The sequence below is a fragment of the Triturus cristatus genome, chromosome 4_1 (assembly GCF_964204655.1).
Source record: "Triturus cristatus chromosome 4_1, aTriCri1.1, whole genome shotgun sequence".
Taxonomy (NCBI): Eukaryota; Metazoa; Chordata; class Amphibia; order Caudata; family Salamandridae; genus Triturus; species Triturus cristatus.
The window spans coordinates 808,595,892-808,610,500 of record NC_140585.1 but is presented as its reverse complement, the minus strand read 5'-3'; the positions used below and the strand labels follow the sequence as shown (position 1 = coordinate 808,610,500).

The following is a 14,609-nucleotide window of genomic DNA, read 5'->3' as shown; positions in this document are numbered from 1 at the left end:
AATACTCAGGCGCTCCTTGCTCGCTACGATCGAGCACACTACGACACATTAGAACAATTACTCCAACATCTCCCTGACCAATTCAAAGAAGGAGCAGAGATCCTCATCAGGGAGGGACAACTCCTCACAAACGCATCCATTAAGTGTGCACTGGATGCCGCGGATACAGCTGCCAGAGCCATAAACACTAGCGTCATGTTGCGACGACACGCCTGGTTGCGAATCTCCGGATTCAAACCTGAGGTACAAAATAACATCCTCAACCAGCCTGTCAACCCCGACTACTTATTTGGGCCAGAGGTTGACACCACCCTAGAGAAAATAAAAAAGGACACAGACACTGCAAAGTCCATGGGGGCTCTCCAAACGCAGTCCTTTCGGAGCGGCTCCTTTCGTCGCCCCGGAAATAGAGGAACAGGTAGAGGACAGGGGTCACAGCAAACCTACAACAAGGGTAACACACAAAGCTCCTACGATAAGAACACCCGGGGTGGTTATCGTGGCTCAAGCACAAAGGGCAGAGGACGCGGATACGGCAACACCAGGTCCTCCCCCAAGAACAAACAGTGACGCCCTCTCCCTTCCTCCAGACCACATAACACCTGTCGGGGAAGGCTACAAAGGTTCCTGTCCACGTGGAACTCCATCACCACGGACAGGTGGGTCAAAGATATTGTCAAACACGGTTACTGCCTAGAATTAACCTCAACTCCACCCACAATACCTCCAAAACACCGTCCTATGTCCTCAGAGCACTTAACGCTCTTACAGCAGGAAGTGCTAAGTATGCTACTAAAAGGCGCAATAGAGGTCGTACCCGTCCACGAGCAAGGTATGGGGGTGTACTCCCTGTACTTTTTAATACCGAAAAAGGACTGGTCACTCAGACCTATACTAGACCTGAGACCCCTGAACCGCTACATTCTCTCCGAGCATTTTCACATGCTCACTTTACAGCAAGTCCTCCCGCTGCTCAAGCAGGGAGACTTCCTGGCCACACTGGACCTCAAAGATGCGTATTTCCACATACCCATTCACCCCTCACACAAAAAATACCTCAGGTTCACCGTTCAGGGTCAGCACTACCAATTCAAAGTCCTTCCCTTCGGCGTGACAACAGCACCCAGAGTTTTCACAAAGTGCCTAGCTACTGTGGCGGCACATCTACGGAGGCAGCACATACACGTCTACCCTTACCTGGACGACTGGCTTGTTCAAGCAAAGTCAGCTCAACAATGTACCAGCCACATGTCCCGCACCATTCACCTCCTTCACAGTCTGGGGTTCTCACTAAATTACCCAAAATCCCATCTCCAACCCGCACACGTACAACAGTACCTAGGTGCGACTATAGACACTCTGGCGGCCACAGCTCAGCCAAATTTAGTGAGAATCAACAGCATGCAAATGCTGATTTCCAAGTTCAAACCACAACACTCCCTTCCCGCGCGAGTGTTCATGCAGTTGATGGGCATAATGGCCTCCTGCATTTTCATAGTCCCACACGCGAGACTACATATGCGCCCGCTTCAGGAGTGCTTAGCACGTCAGTGGAATCAGGCTCAAGGACAGTTGAAAGACCTAGTGTTGGTGAGCAGTCGGGCATACAACTCTCTGCATTGGTGGAATACACAAAACCTTTGCAAGGGCCGACCGTTCCAAGAGCCTTGTCCACAAATAATACTGACAGCGGACGCGTCTCTCCAGGGATGGGGAGCTCATGTACTCAACTACACAGTGCAGGGACTATGGACAACACAAGAAGATGCACATCAACCTTCTGGAATTGATGGCAATCTTCCTGGCAATGAAAGCATTCAAAGTACACTTGTGCAACAAAGTCGTGTTGATCCGGACGGACATCATGACCGCCATGTACTACATACAGAAGCAGGGAGGAACACACTCTCCACAGTTGTCTCATCTGGCTCAGAGCATGTGGAAGTGGGCCATTCAGAGGAACATGTTCCTCATGGCAGAACACCTCCCCGGCAAGGACAACCAGATGGCGGATCTGCTCAGCAGACACAGCCACCAGATGCACGAGTGGGAGTTACACCCATCAGTACTCCAACCGTACTTCCAGCAATGGGGTCATCCAGAGATAGACCTATTCGCCACAAGCGAAAACGCAAAATGCCAAAGCTTTGCCGCCAGGTTCACACATCCACAATCGCAGGGCAATGCGATATGGATGAACTGGTCCGGCAGATTTGCGTACGCTTTTCCCCCAGCGCCGTTGATACCGCTGGTGGCTCGCAAACTCAGACAACACTCCCTGACACTCGTCCTGGTTGCTCCAACGTGGGCACGCCAGCCATGGTACACCACTTTTCTCGAACTTTCCGTGGTGCCGCATCAAAGGCTACGGATCAAACCCGCGCATTTGATGCAGAACCATGGAGAGATTCAGCACCCAGATCCGCAACAGCTGAACCTGGCGATCTGGCTCCTGAAGTCCTAGAGTTTGGCTACCTAAACCTGCCACCTGACTGTATGGACATCATTAAGGAAGCTAGAAGACCCACTACCAGAGCTTGCTATGCAGCCAAATGGAAAAGGTTCGTCATTTACTGCAATAATAATGACATTAACCCGCTAGACGCATCCATCCAAAACATAATTTGTTACCTCTTACACCTATACCGATGCAATCTGGCGTACACCTCTATACGTGTCCATTTGACCGCAATATCAGCCTATCTCCAGAACAGGCAGCACCTCTCTTTAGTCAAAGTGCCTGCCCTCAAAGCATTCTTGGAAGGACTCAAACGAGTAATTCCTCCAAGCCACCCACCGGCTCCAATGTGGAACCTCAACTTGGTCCTCACACGCCTGATGGGTCCACCCTTTGAACCTCTACACTCATGCGAGATTCAATTCTTTACCTGGAATGTAGCTTTCCTAGTGGCGATCACTTCTTTAAGAAGAGTTAGTGAACTCCAAGCACTAACCGTTCAAGAGCCATTTATACAGGTTCACGCCAACAGGGTCGTACTACGTACCAACCCCAAATTCATGCCCAAGGTCATATCGCAGTTCCACATGAATCAAACTATTGAACTGCCTGTTTTCTTTCAAAACCCACAGACTGTTGCAGAAAGAGCACTCCATACACTAGATGTGAAGAGAGCCCTCATGTACTATATCGACAGGACTAAGATCTTTAGGAAGACAAAACAACTTTTCGTTGCTTTTGCCCCACACCACAAAGGTAACGCTATCTCCAAAGCAGGTATAGCCAGATGGATCGTTAAATGTATTCAAATTTGCTATCAAAAGGCTAAACGCACATTAACGATTCCACCACGAGCCCACTCAACACGTAAGTTAAGGGCCTCCATGGCTTTCCTAGGAAACATCCCTTTGCATGATATATGTAGAGCAGCCACCTGGTCCACTACACACACATTTACCAAACACTATTGTGTGGATGTGCAATCAAAACAGCAGGCAGCTGTAGGACAGGCTGTTCTCAAAACTCTTTTTCAGACCACTGCAGCTGGCACTGGTAGCCGCCGCTAATAGGAGGTACTGCTGTGTATTCTATGCACAGATATGAATTCAGCAGCCCACATGCCTCGAACTGAATATGCTACTTACCAGTATGCATCTGTTCTTGGCATGTAGGGCTGCTGACATTCATATCGCCCTCCCTCCTCCCCGGCGCCTGCAGCTCAGAATTACTGTAAGCATGGTCATCACTTTCTGTATCTACTCCATCACTGCCACAATGGCGAAAAACAATCTGAGGATAGAGAGGATGCCCATGCGCACTGTAGTCCAGGGGAGGAGTCACCTATCCCAGGATACTTCGAAGACTCTTCCAGGACAACAACGTGCAAACATCCGGACCCAACACTAGGGGGCGATCTATGCACAGATATGAATGTCAGCAGCCCTACATGCCAAGAACAGATGCATACTGGTAAGTAGCATATTCAATCCAGTGCATATAGCGTCTCTTACCTCTGATGCTCACCTGACATGATCCAAAACACAGTTGCACAGTCATGATCATGCCCATTGTTGTCTTGAACCTGTAAATCCCACTTACCTTTTGCCAACTGATATGAACCCTGCCTTTATATCTAGGTTTGTTTGCTACTACCCCCTTTGTTTTTGTCAAAGGTCCATCAAGCACTTTTAGCTTGCTATTTGAAGAGTGACCAAAGTAAATGTCCAATAGACTGTGTTCATTTGATTACCCATGTCTGAAGCTCAGTATTGTGTCCGGCTTCAGAGAGCTGGATTATCTGAATACTCTAGTACCAAAATAGTTATTTATTGAGATACAGTATGCATTGTGGTCTGGTCATTGGCCTCTTGGCTCCAAAGTGTACAATTAAATACCAGTCGTACATTCGCTAAATCCCTATGGTCATGTCTTGAGAAGTTGTGATAAGTTCTCTGGGATGGGAATGGCAAAGCAAACCCATAATTAGAATTTTCCTTTTTGAGAAGTCCTGATCTTGTGAACTCTAAATATAATGTGTGGATAGTCTGCCTATCCCAACCCCTTTATCAGCCACCCAAGATGCTCAGAGGTGTTTTTTGGCAAATTCTTTAGGAAGGTTTAGGTTTCCCCCAATCTCCAATGTTCCATGGAGCAACGTAGGTTGATACCAGTTTAGCTCATTTCCTGGTCAAGTCTCTCTAATGAAATTCTCGAAGCTGGATGTGTACAACATCTTTCAATGGTTGATCCCCTCAAAATCTATTCTCAAGCGCAGGAAATGCCCAAGTTGCACACCCATGTTCTGCCAGCCAAACACTCTGGAGAATGCTCTTCTAATAAGTTAGTTGAAGTTTGTGTATGTATCACATTGCTGTTTGGTGCTTCACTAGGGGTTACTTGCTACCTGACTCGTACTGAACAAACGCAAGTCCTACAACAGGCAAATAATTTTGTATTCTCAACCATTCTGCCCCTACCTGTATGGCCTCTAAATATATGATTTGGAATAATCGGCCCCATTAAATCAAATGGTTTTAAAATGATCTATCTAAAAAAAAGTCTATCTGGGAACAAGAATAATTGTGACCACCATCTTGACATAATGGTTCCCCCATCTTGTACTTAAGTAATTTTTAGAGCACAAGACCTTAACACTTACCATCCACTATTAATAGGTACAAGGTCTGTTTTGGGAATGTAGCAGCAAAGGGAAAAACCACTTGTTGACTGTCCAGTTGTTTCGTGATTGCATATTAGAATTGTTTTTTTGATAGGTAATGCATGGGAAGAGAACAAGCTTTGAATCTTTTTTTTCTAGTTTAAAACATAATGTGCTGCCATTTGATAATGTGCACTGCTTAACCGTGCTAGATCAAGAACGCTGTTAAACAGTGCTGACTTGAAATGAGATGTTCATAAAGGCCCAAGTGCACTTGTAAACTGTACTAGGTTGAGAATCAACTATTGTTGAGTATATGAAGCTTAGAAATTGAAGTTTTCTGCAGCATATAGCAAAACCTCTGCCAGTCAGGAGAGTGCAAGTAGCAACATTTGCACAGAATGTTTAGATTACTGGTACAATCTTCTTGTCAAAACAATCTCTGTACCTTCTAAACATCTTTAGTTTTATATCTCAACCCCTATATCTCTGATCCCATGCACCATACAATGTGTGCAGGTCCCAGTTCTCAATCCATCCCATCTCTTGAAGTATTATTATTAAAATAGAAATTGTAAACGGTCAGTCTTTTTGCTTCACATGAAATTCCAGACTGAAAGCACCTTCATGTCGCAGCAGAAACACTTTATTTACTGTATAAACCAGGCTCTCATAGCAGACAACCTGCCTCAATTTTAGAGGAGTGCTTCATGATGGCAAGCACACCCCCTGCTTTATTTTCCTCCAAACGTTAAACTATATCTCACTTCTGTTTAAAGCACACACAAAGAGATGTTGGACTGAGTGCTTAAACTTTTCAGACACTCACCCCCCAGTCACAGATCTGGGTTGAATCCATCATCGTTCTTTTGCTCACATCACCACCCCAGTTTAGACCCAGCCATATGCAAATCAGTCTTGACCCTGATCCTCATGGGAACAGTCCAGCCTGAATTGTCAAGCCAGGACTTCCCTGGACCAGAAACAAGCATCATAGGACAGGTTTTGGGGTAACACTGCTCATCAGCCAGGCCGTCTTGAATACAGTGGCAAAGTGAGCAAGTGACCCATGTCAACTTACGGTGAACAAAGCAAACCCAATGAGATGATGGACGGGGAGCTGAAATGTTTCAGACACTCACCCCCGGTCACAGATCTGGGTTGAATCCATCATCGTTCTTTAAGTCACTTCGCCCCCCGTTCAGACCCAGCCGTATGCAAATCAGTCTTGACCTTGATCCTAGGATGCTTGTTTCTAGTCCAGGGAGGACCTGACCTGGTAGTTCAGGCTGGACGGTTCCCATAGTGAACAGGGTCAAGACTGATTTGCTTATGGCTGGGTCTAAAGTGGACTGGCTTGGCGTGCAAAAAAGAAAACAATGGATTTAACCCAGATCTGTGACTGGGGGTGAATGTTTGATTAAATCAGCATTCCGTCCATCATCTGTTCTTTTTTTTCATTTGTTGCCCTAAGTAGGAAGGGTATGCCTAGATTTGGGTCCTGTGCTTGCTACGTCACCAGATTCAAGCTAGCCTGGCGGATGAGGTGTCTCACCCTAAAGCCGGTCCCAAGATGCTTGTTTTGGTCCAGGGAGGACCTGGCCAGGCAGTTCAGGCTTGACTGTTCCCATGGGGAAGAGGGTCAAGACTGATTTGCATATGGCTGGGTCTAAACTGGAATGGCGTGGCGTGCAAAAAAACTATGGATTTAACCCAGTTCTGTAACTGGGAGTGAATGTTTGAATAATTCAGCATTCTGTCTATCATCTGTTCTTTTTGCTTTTAAAGTAAAAAAATATATATTTCACACATTTCTTATGTAAGAAATTAATTCAGCGGTATCTACTCTGTGTGTGTGTGTGTGTGTGTGTGTGTGTGTAAAAAAGTGATGGGTTCTCACACAATAGGCAGAGATACTACCTTCAAGAGTTGTAGTGGTAGCATCTGTGTAAAAATGCATGGATTGTAGCATTTGATCTGAAAAATGAATAAGTAGCTCAAACCAGTAGTGACACTAAAGAGCAATCATCAGAGGCAAAACCGTGTAAAGGAAAACGACAGATTGAGCACCCAATAGTGTTTATGACCAAATTATTCTGCAAAGACAAATCTGGGCCATCGATTTGGAAATACATTCTGTACTCTTCAGTTGAAATCGATGCTTCAGCTCCAAAACATCAACATGGAAGCATCGGATTTTGGCAACAAAACTACATTTCATTTGGATTTGTTCATAGCTTTAGTAAAAAAAAAAAAGTAAGCCATCAATGAAGCTCACATATTTTATAGTCTATGTTAACAGTAGTCACTTGTAGTGCGCAATCTCCTTTTTTTTTTTTTTTTTTTTTTGATTTTTAAAACCTTTATTGAACCATCAGAGTGTACACTGCTGTTTAGCCAACAACCCGGAGGCAGGCAGCTACTTTACGTGGCGTCACGCCACCAGTACGGATCAAAGACATACACTGTTAGAGGTATGGGAATGAAACAATATGCAATGCAAAGCAACAGAAACAAAAAAAAAACAAAAAAAAAAATAGTGCGCAATCTCCTTAGAATCCAGTTTACAGGTCAAGCTGCTTTGTAGCTATTGGATACTTTGCAGTCACTGTTGTGAGAAGTTACTCTCTTACAGCAAGAATATTCATGAAAGCTAATGGTATGTTTGAGGCATTTGAGCTGCAGATTACACACTTTTGCATAGATCGCCATCTGGTGTTGGGCCCGGATGTTTGCAGTTTGTTTTTCCTCTTGGAAAGTCTTTGGAAGTCACGAGGTCGGTGACTCCTCCTTTGGATTGTATTGCGCATGGGCTTTGGCTCCATCCTCAGATTGTTTTTTTCCGCCATCGAGCTCGGATGTAATCTTCGCGCTCCGGTTCCGAACAGTTCCAGTTCGACGATCGAAGCGGAATCCTCACTCACATCGCGGTATTGTTTCGATCGCGATCTCCTCAATCACCTTCTCATCGAGAAATCTTCGGTTCCAGTCGTCGACGGCGGCCTTCAGGCCTACCCAAGCTCCGGTCCCGGCTGATGGAAAGAACTCCATTCAAGAAGTGCCCTCGATGTGGGTCCAAATTCCCCCACACCGACCTTCATGAGGTGTGCAACCTCTGCCTCTCCCCTGAACACGAGGCTCGATACTGTCCGGCCTGTAAGTCTTTCAGATCGAAAAAGACTATTCGGGACCGAAGAGCCAGACGAAACATGGCACACTCCTCGACCTCCGTTCCAGTCGACATCTTCGGAGACGACGTCGAAGATCCGGGACAGCAGCGCACCGAAGAGGACCTCGTCTGTGCTTCCGAAGCCAACGACTCCGATGTAGAGGACATCACCCCGGCGCAGAAGGTAGTGAGTAATATACCCCCGCCCACACCCGCGCCGACACCCTGGTCTTGCCTAGGCCCTCCGGGCCTACATTTATATCTGTAAGTGCCTCCGGGCCTAGGCAAGACCAGAGACACTGCTTCACACACCCCACCTTCGTGCCCGGTGAAGAAGCCAAATAAGCCTTCCAGCAGCTCGGGCTCGAGCCAGCCTTCCAGCGGTGCCGACACAAACACTTCGGCACCGAAAAAGAAACCGGCCTCTACCTCGACACCGAGCTTCGCACCGAAGTCCTCGGTGTCGAAACCCAGCGCTTCCGTACCGACCAAACCCCATAAGGCCCTCGCACCGACACTTCCCCGCCGAAGCCCACCTCGGCACCGACCAAGAACTCAGAGGTTCCCAAGCCCAGTGCTAAGCACGGCACGGACAAGCCTAAAAAGTAATCGTCCCCGAAGACTTCGGCGCCGACGGAACAAACATTGTCACAGGAACTGTATACACCGGATCCCTTACAAAAAACTCTTACCTAGGATCCAAAAACTGGACATTTGGCACTCTTCCAAAAAGAGACATTTGGACAAACCGGCTCCGCCTCCACCTCCAAAGAGGAAGGACTCTGCTACCTCCCCTTTCAGAATACCTTCCCCACCTCCTCCACCCTCTCCACATCCGCCACCCCCACCTCATCGCTCTCCGACCACGTCTCCAGACGATGATGATCAGGGGGACCCATATCACGATCCAGGGGATGTGCCCCAAGACCCCGCCTCTACAAGATCCCCAGACCCATGGGACAACTACAATAACCCAGATATTCCAGACGTCCCACAAGATGACCTTTACCCTTCCAGGCCATCTCCACCGGAAGACTCATTAGGTTTCCACCACCTACTTCAGAGGGTGGCACATTATCACGGGGTAGAGTTACACACTGACCCAGTGGAGGAGGATTTCCTCCTCGACACATTTGATACCGCACATAGGTCTACCTCCATACTACCTATGCTCAAGGGGGTGGTAAAACATGTGCTAGAGGTTTTTAAGGACCCAGTCAGGGCCAGGGTCATTAACCCACACATAGAGAAAAAGTACAAAGCTGCCCCCACAGATCCTGCCTATATCAAATGGCCAGCGCCACTAGATTCTCTAGTGGTTTCCACTGCACGAAAGAAGTCAAATTCCCAGGCGTCAGGCGAAGCACCACCACCTGACAAAGAGTCAAAGCTACTGGACGCGTCAGGAAAGCGCACTGCGTCACAGGCAGCCAATATATGGCGTATCGCCAACACCCAAGCGCTGTTGGCCAGATACGATAGGGCACATTATGATGAATTAGAAACCATAATGCACCACCTCCCGGAAAGATACAAAAATAGGGCCAATGAATTAATTCAAGAGGGTAAGACAATAACCTCCATACGCTGTGCCTTAGATGCAGCAGACACAGCCTCCAGGGCCATTAATTCTAGCATCCTCCTCTGTCGCCATGCTTGGCTGAGAATTTCAGGTTTCAAACCAGAGGTACAGGCATCCATCCTAAATCATCCCTTTGACCAAGAACACCTATTCGGCCCAAAGGTAGATGAGGCCCTCGAAAAAATGAAGGAGGACACTGATACGGCGAAATCTATGGGAGCCCTGCAGTCACACCCTCCTAGGCGCTCCTTTCGCCGCTCTTCCTTTCGGAGTACATCTAGAGGCTACTCCTCAGATAGCGCGTCCACTTCCTACAAATCCCCCACTCAGTCCACCTTCACAAGGGGTTATCAAAGAGGCGGCTATAGGGGCAATAACAATAAAGGCAGAGGCTAAACAAATACCGCCCGCTCTGCCACACCGCCTACCCAATGACTTGAAAGACGCATACTTTCACATTCCGGTACACCTTGCTCACAAAAAGTACCTCAGATTTGTAGTGGACGGGCAACACTACCAGTTCAAGGTGCTCCCATTCGGAGTCACAACAGCACCAATGGTATTCACCAAGTGCCTAGCGGTAGTGGCGGCACATCTCAGAAGACAGCACATTCACGTCTTCCCATATTTGGACGACACACCGCCACTACAATCCAACTACTTCACCAACTAGGCTTCACGGTGAACCACCAAAAGTCCCAGCTAACCCCATCCCACATAAAGCAATACCTCGGTGCCACCATAGACACCTCAAAAGCCATGGCCTACCCCAATCCGGCCAGGATTGCAAGCATTCAGGCTTTGCGTCAAAGATTCATACTTCAACACTCCCTCCCAGCAAGAGTGTTTATGCAACTGATAGGGATGATGGCCTCTTGCATTTTCATAGTGCCCCACGCAAGACTCCAGATGTGTCCACTCCCAGAGTGCTTAGCGCGCCAATGGAACCAGGCCCAGGGGCAACTGACAGATCTTTCCGAAGGTCGACCGTTCCTGGACCCGGTTCCACAAATAATACTAACAGACGCATCGCTCTCTGGCTGGGGAAACATCTATTACACCTTACAGTGCAGGGCACATGGACGCCGCAACAAAAGTTACTCCATTTCAACCATCTGGAGTTGCTAGCAATCTCTCTAGCCCTAAAATCCTTTCAGAGACCGATTTTAGGCAAGGCAGTCCTCATTCGCACAGAAAACATGACGGCCATGTATTACATTCAAAAACAAGGCGGCACACACTCTCCACAGCTCTCTCAACTAGCACAGAGCATATGGAGATGGGCAATTCCACACAAAAAATTTCTCCTAGACCAACATGTCCCAGGAGTCCAAAACACCATGGCAGATCTGCTCAGCAGACAGACGCAGCAGATCCACGAGTGGGAACTTCACCCGCAGGTTCTTCACCCGTTCTTTCAAATGTGGGGGCATCCGCAGATAGACCTCTTCACCACCCACGAAAACAAAAAATGCCCAAGCTTCGCCGCCAGATATCCACACCCATTGTCTAAAGGCAATGCGATATGGATGAACTAGTCAGACAAATTTGCGTACGCTTTTCCACCTCTCCCACTAATTCCATTAGTGGTGCGAAAGCTACATCAGCATTCCCTCACACTGATCCTAGTAGCTCCAACATGGGCCAGACAACCGTGGTACACCACGCTGCTGGAACTCTCAGTAGTACCACACCAAAAGCTACACCTCTCACCATGCCTCCTAACCCAGAACCATGGAGAGATCAGGCACCCGGACCCAGCTCAGCTCAACCTTGCAATCTGGCTCCTGAAATCCTAGAATTCGGATACCTAAACCTTCCCCCTGACTGTATGAACGTCATCAGAGAAGCTAGACGCCCTACCACTAGAGCCTGCTACGCTGCCAAGTGGAAAATATTTGTTGTTTATTGCCATAACAACACAATCCTTTAGACGTGTCTATACAACACATCATATGCCTCTTACTCCATCTACAAAGGTGTAACCTAGCATATACCTCCATTCGGCTACACCTCGCAGCAATTGCAGCTTACCTACAAAACAGGCAGCACCTATCACTTTTCAGAGTACCTGCCATTAAAGCCTTCATGGAAGGCCTAAAACGAATAATTCCCCCCAGAGTACCACCCTCGCCTGTGTGGAACTTAAATATCGTTCTCACAAGGCTAATGGGGCCGCCCTTCGAACCTTTGCATAAATGCGAACTGCAATTTCTCACATGGAAAACAGCTTTTCTTGTAGCCATCACTTCCCTTAGAAGGATCAGTGAGATACAAGCACTTACCATACAAGAACCTTTTCTTCAAATGCACCAGAACAAGGTTGTTCTCCGTACCAACCCAAAATTCCTACCTAAAGTCATTTCCCCTTTTCACATAAACCAATCTGTAGAATTACCAGTATTTTTCTCGCAACCTCAAACTGTTGCAGAAAGGGCTCTACAAACGCTAGATGTCAAACGAGCCTTACTTTACTATATCCAAAGAACACAACCTTTCAGAAAGACCAAACAACTGTTTGCAAAACGAACGCTATCCGTTCCCCCTAAAGCCCATTCTACACGAAAGATAGGGGCTTCTATGGCTTTTCTAGGGAACATCCCATTAGATGATATCTGCAAAGCAGCTACATGGTCAACACCGCACACTTTCACTAAACACTACTGTGTAGATGTGCAAACCAAGCAACAAGCTAGTGTGGGCCAGGCTGTACTAAAAACACTATTTCAAACCACTGCAACAGATACCGGTGGTCGCCGCTAAGGTTGGGAACTGCTATATAGTCTATGCAAAAGTGTGTAACCTGTAGCTCATATGCCTCGAACGGAATATGCTACTTACCAATGTGCATCTGTTCTTGGCATGTAGAGCTGCAGATCTACCCACCCGCCTCCCCGGCTTCCTGTATCTGTTCCAGTCTATCTTATTTAGATACAACACACATGGGTTTCTTTACTGTTATTACTACGCTCCATCTTTCCCTGTTGGCGAAAAACAATCTGAGGTTGGAGCCGAAGCCCATGCGCAATACGATCCAAAGGAGGAGTCACCGACCTCGTGACTTCCAAAGACTTTCCAAGAGGAAAAACAAACTGCAAACATCCGGGCCCAACACCAGATGGCGATCTATGCAAAAGTGTGTAGATCTGCAGCTCTACATGCCAAGAACAGATGCATACTGGTAAGTAGCATATTCCTTATTTGACTATTTTTTTGGTTTAGATAGTTCACACAAACTAAAAACGGGATTAGAGCGAGACCTGTTTAGATAAATGCTGCAAAAGTCTGTCCTATCCTTCTCCATGCCATTTGACTGCATTAAATGGGCCAAACTCTTTATCGCTTAATGGGATATGGGTGGTGGATTAGGGAAGGCTTATGGAGCTTTAGCACATAAAGATATGTAAAGGGATAACTTAAGCTGTGTGGAAGTAGGACATTTCATACATTTCTATATAAGCAATGCTTTCTTAGTGTTGAGCATCAAACAAAGTTTAAGTGTTCTATAAAGCATTGCTGTATTTAGCTGCAAATTTAGGTTTGGCTTGTTATTTTATAATCTTGAGCTTCCTTTTTAGCCATCCTAAATTACTAGTTGCCTAAACCATCAACTGCAACACATTTATGTCTCCGTGTACATGTGAATAAAAGGGTAAAAATGTTAATATTTTCCAATAATAAATTTGAAAATCTGAACCAATATATAATTGGAAATAAATAGTTAGACCAGCATTGCAGGAGAGCATATCTCTTCCAGGACAGATGTATTTAATTACATCGCATACTAATACCACACGTGCCATCACAACGCGGGTATTACTACGCGATGTCAATGACAACGCAATACCTTTACATCGCAAGCTTTTACCACGAGTATGCTTTTACCACGCATGCCATTACAACGCAAAGCATGCGTGGTAAAGCTATACTCGTAGTTAAAGTTTGCATGGTAAGTGACTCTACACTACCCCTGCACAACCCTCCCCCGACCCCCCCAGTCCTCTCCCTACAATTACACTACACTACCCTGCACAACCCCCCGACACTACCCTAAAACACTACACAAACACTACCCTTAACCCTAAAATACTACACTCCACAAACACTGCACAAACACTACCCTAAAATACTACACTACACAAACACTACAACACTACCCTAAAATACTGCACTACACAAACACCACAACTCTAACCTAAAACACAAACACTACAACACTACCCTAAAATACTACACTACACACACACTACAGCACTACCCTAAAACACTACACAAACACTACAACACTACCCTAAAACACTAAACAAACACTACCCTATATCCTAAAATACTACACATACTACAACACTACCATAAAACCTAAAACACTACACAAACACTACAACACTACCCCTAGCACGACCCTCTACACTACCCAAACACCACTACACTACCCTAAACCCTATGACACTACAACACTACCCTAAACCACTACCCACGCTACTCCCACCCCAAGCACAATCACCCTTACCTCTCTTTCATTGTGGTTCCGCTCAGCGTCGCCGTCTCTGCTCCTGGTTCCTGCTTCACATCCTGGGGCGGTGCACGTCGTTGTGAGGAACCTGAAGAGCCTCGGTTTCCTCACAACGAGGTGGATCGGCATTACATCGCATGCGTTGTAACAGCGCATGCGATGTAAAAAAACGCGTAGTAATGGCTATGATTTGTTACATTGCATGCGTTGTTACGCTTGCGATGTAAT

At 46.6% G+C, this 14,609-nt stretch overlaps 1 protein-coding gene across 2 annotated transcripts in view; it reads left to right on the top strand.

Annotated features, from left to right (window-relative positions):
- Positions 1-14,609, top strand: part of LEMD3 (LEM domain containing 3) — a 209,161-nt gene that overhangs the window by 145,735 nt on the left and 48,817 nt on the right. The gene's annotated exons all lie outside the window — the stretch shown is intronic.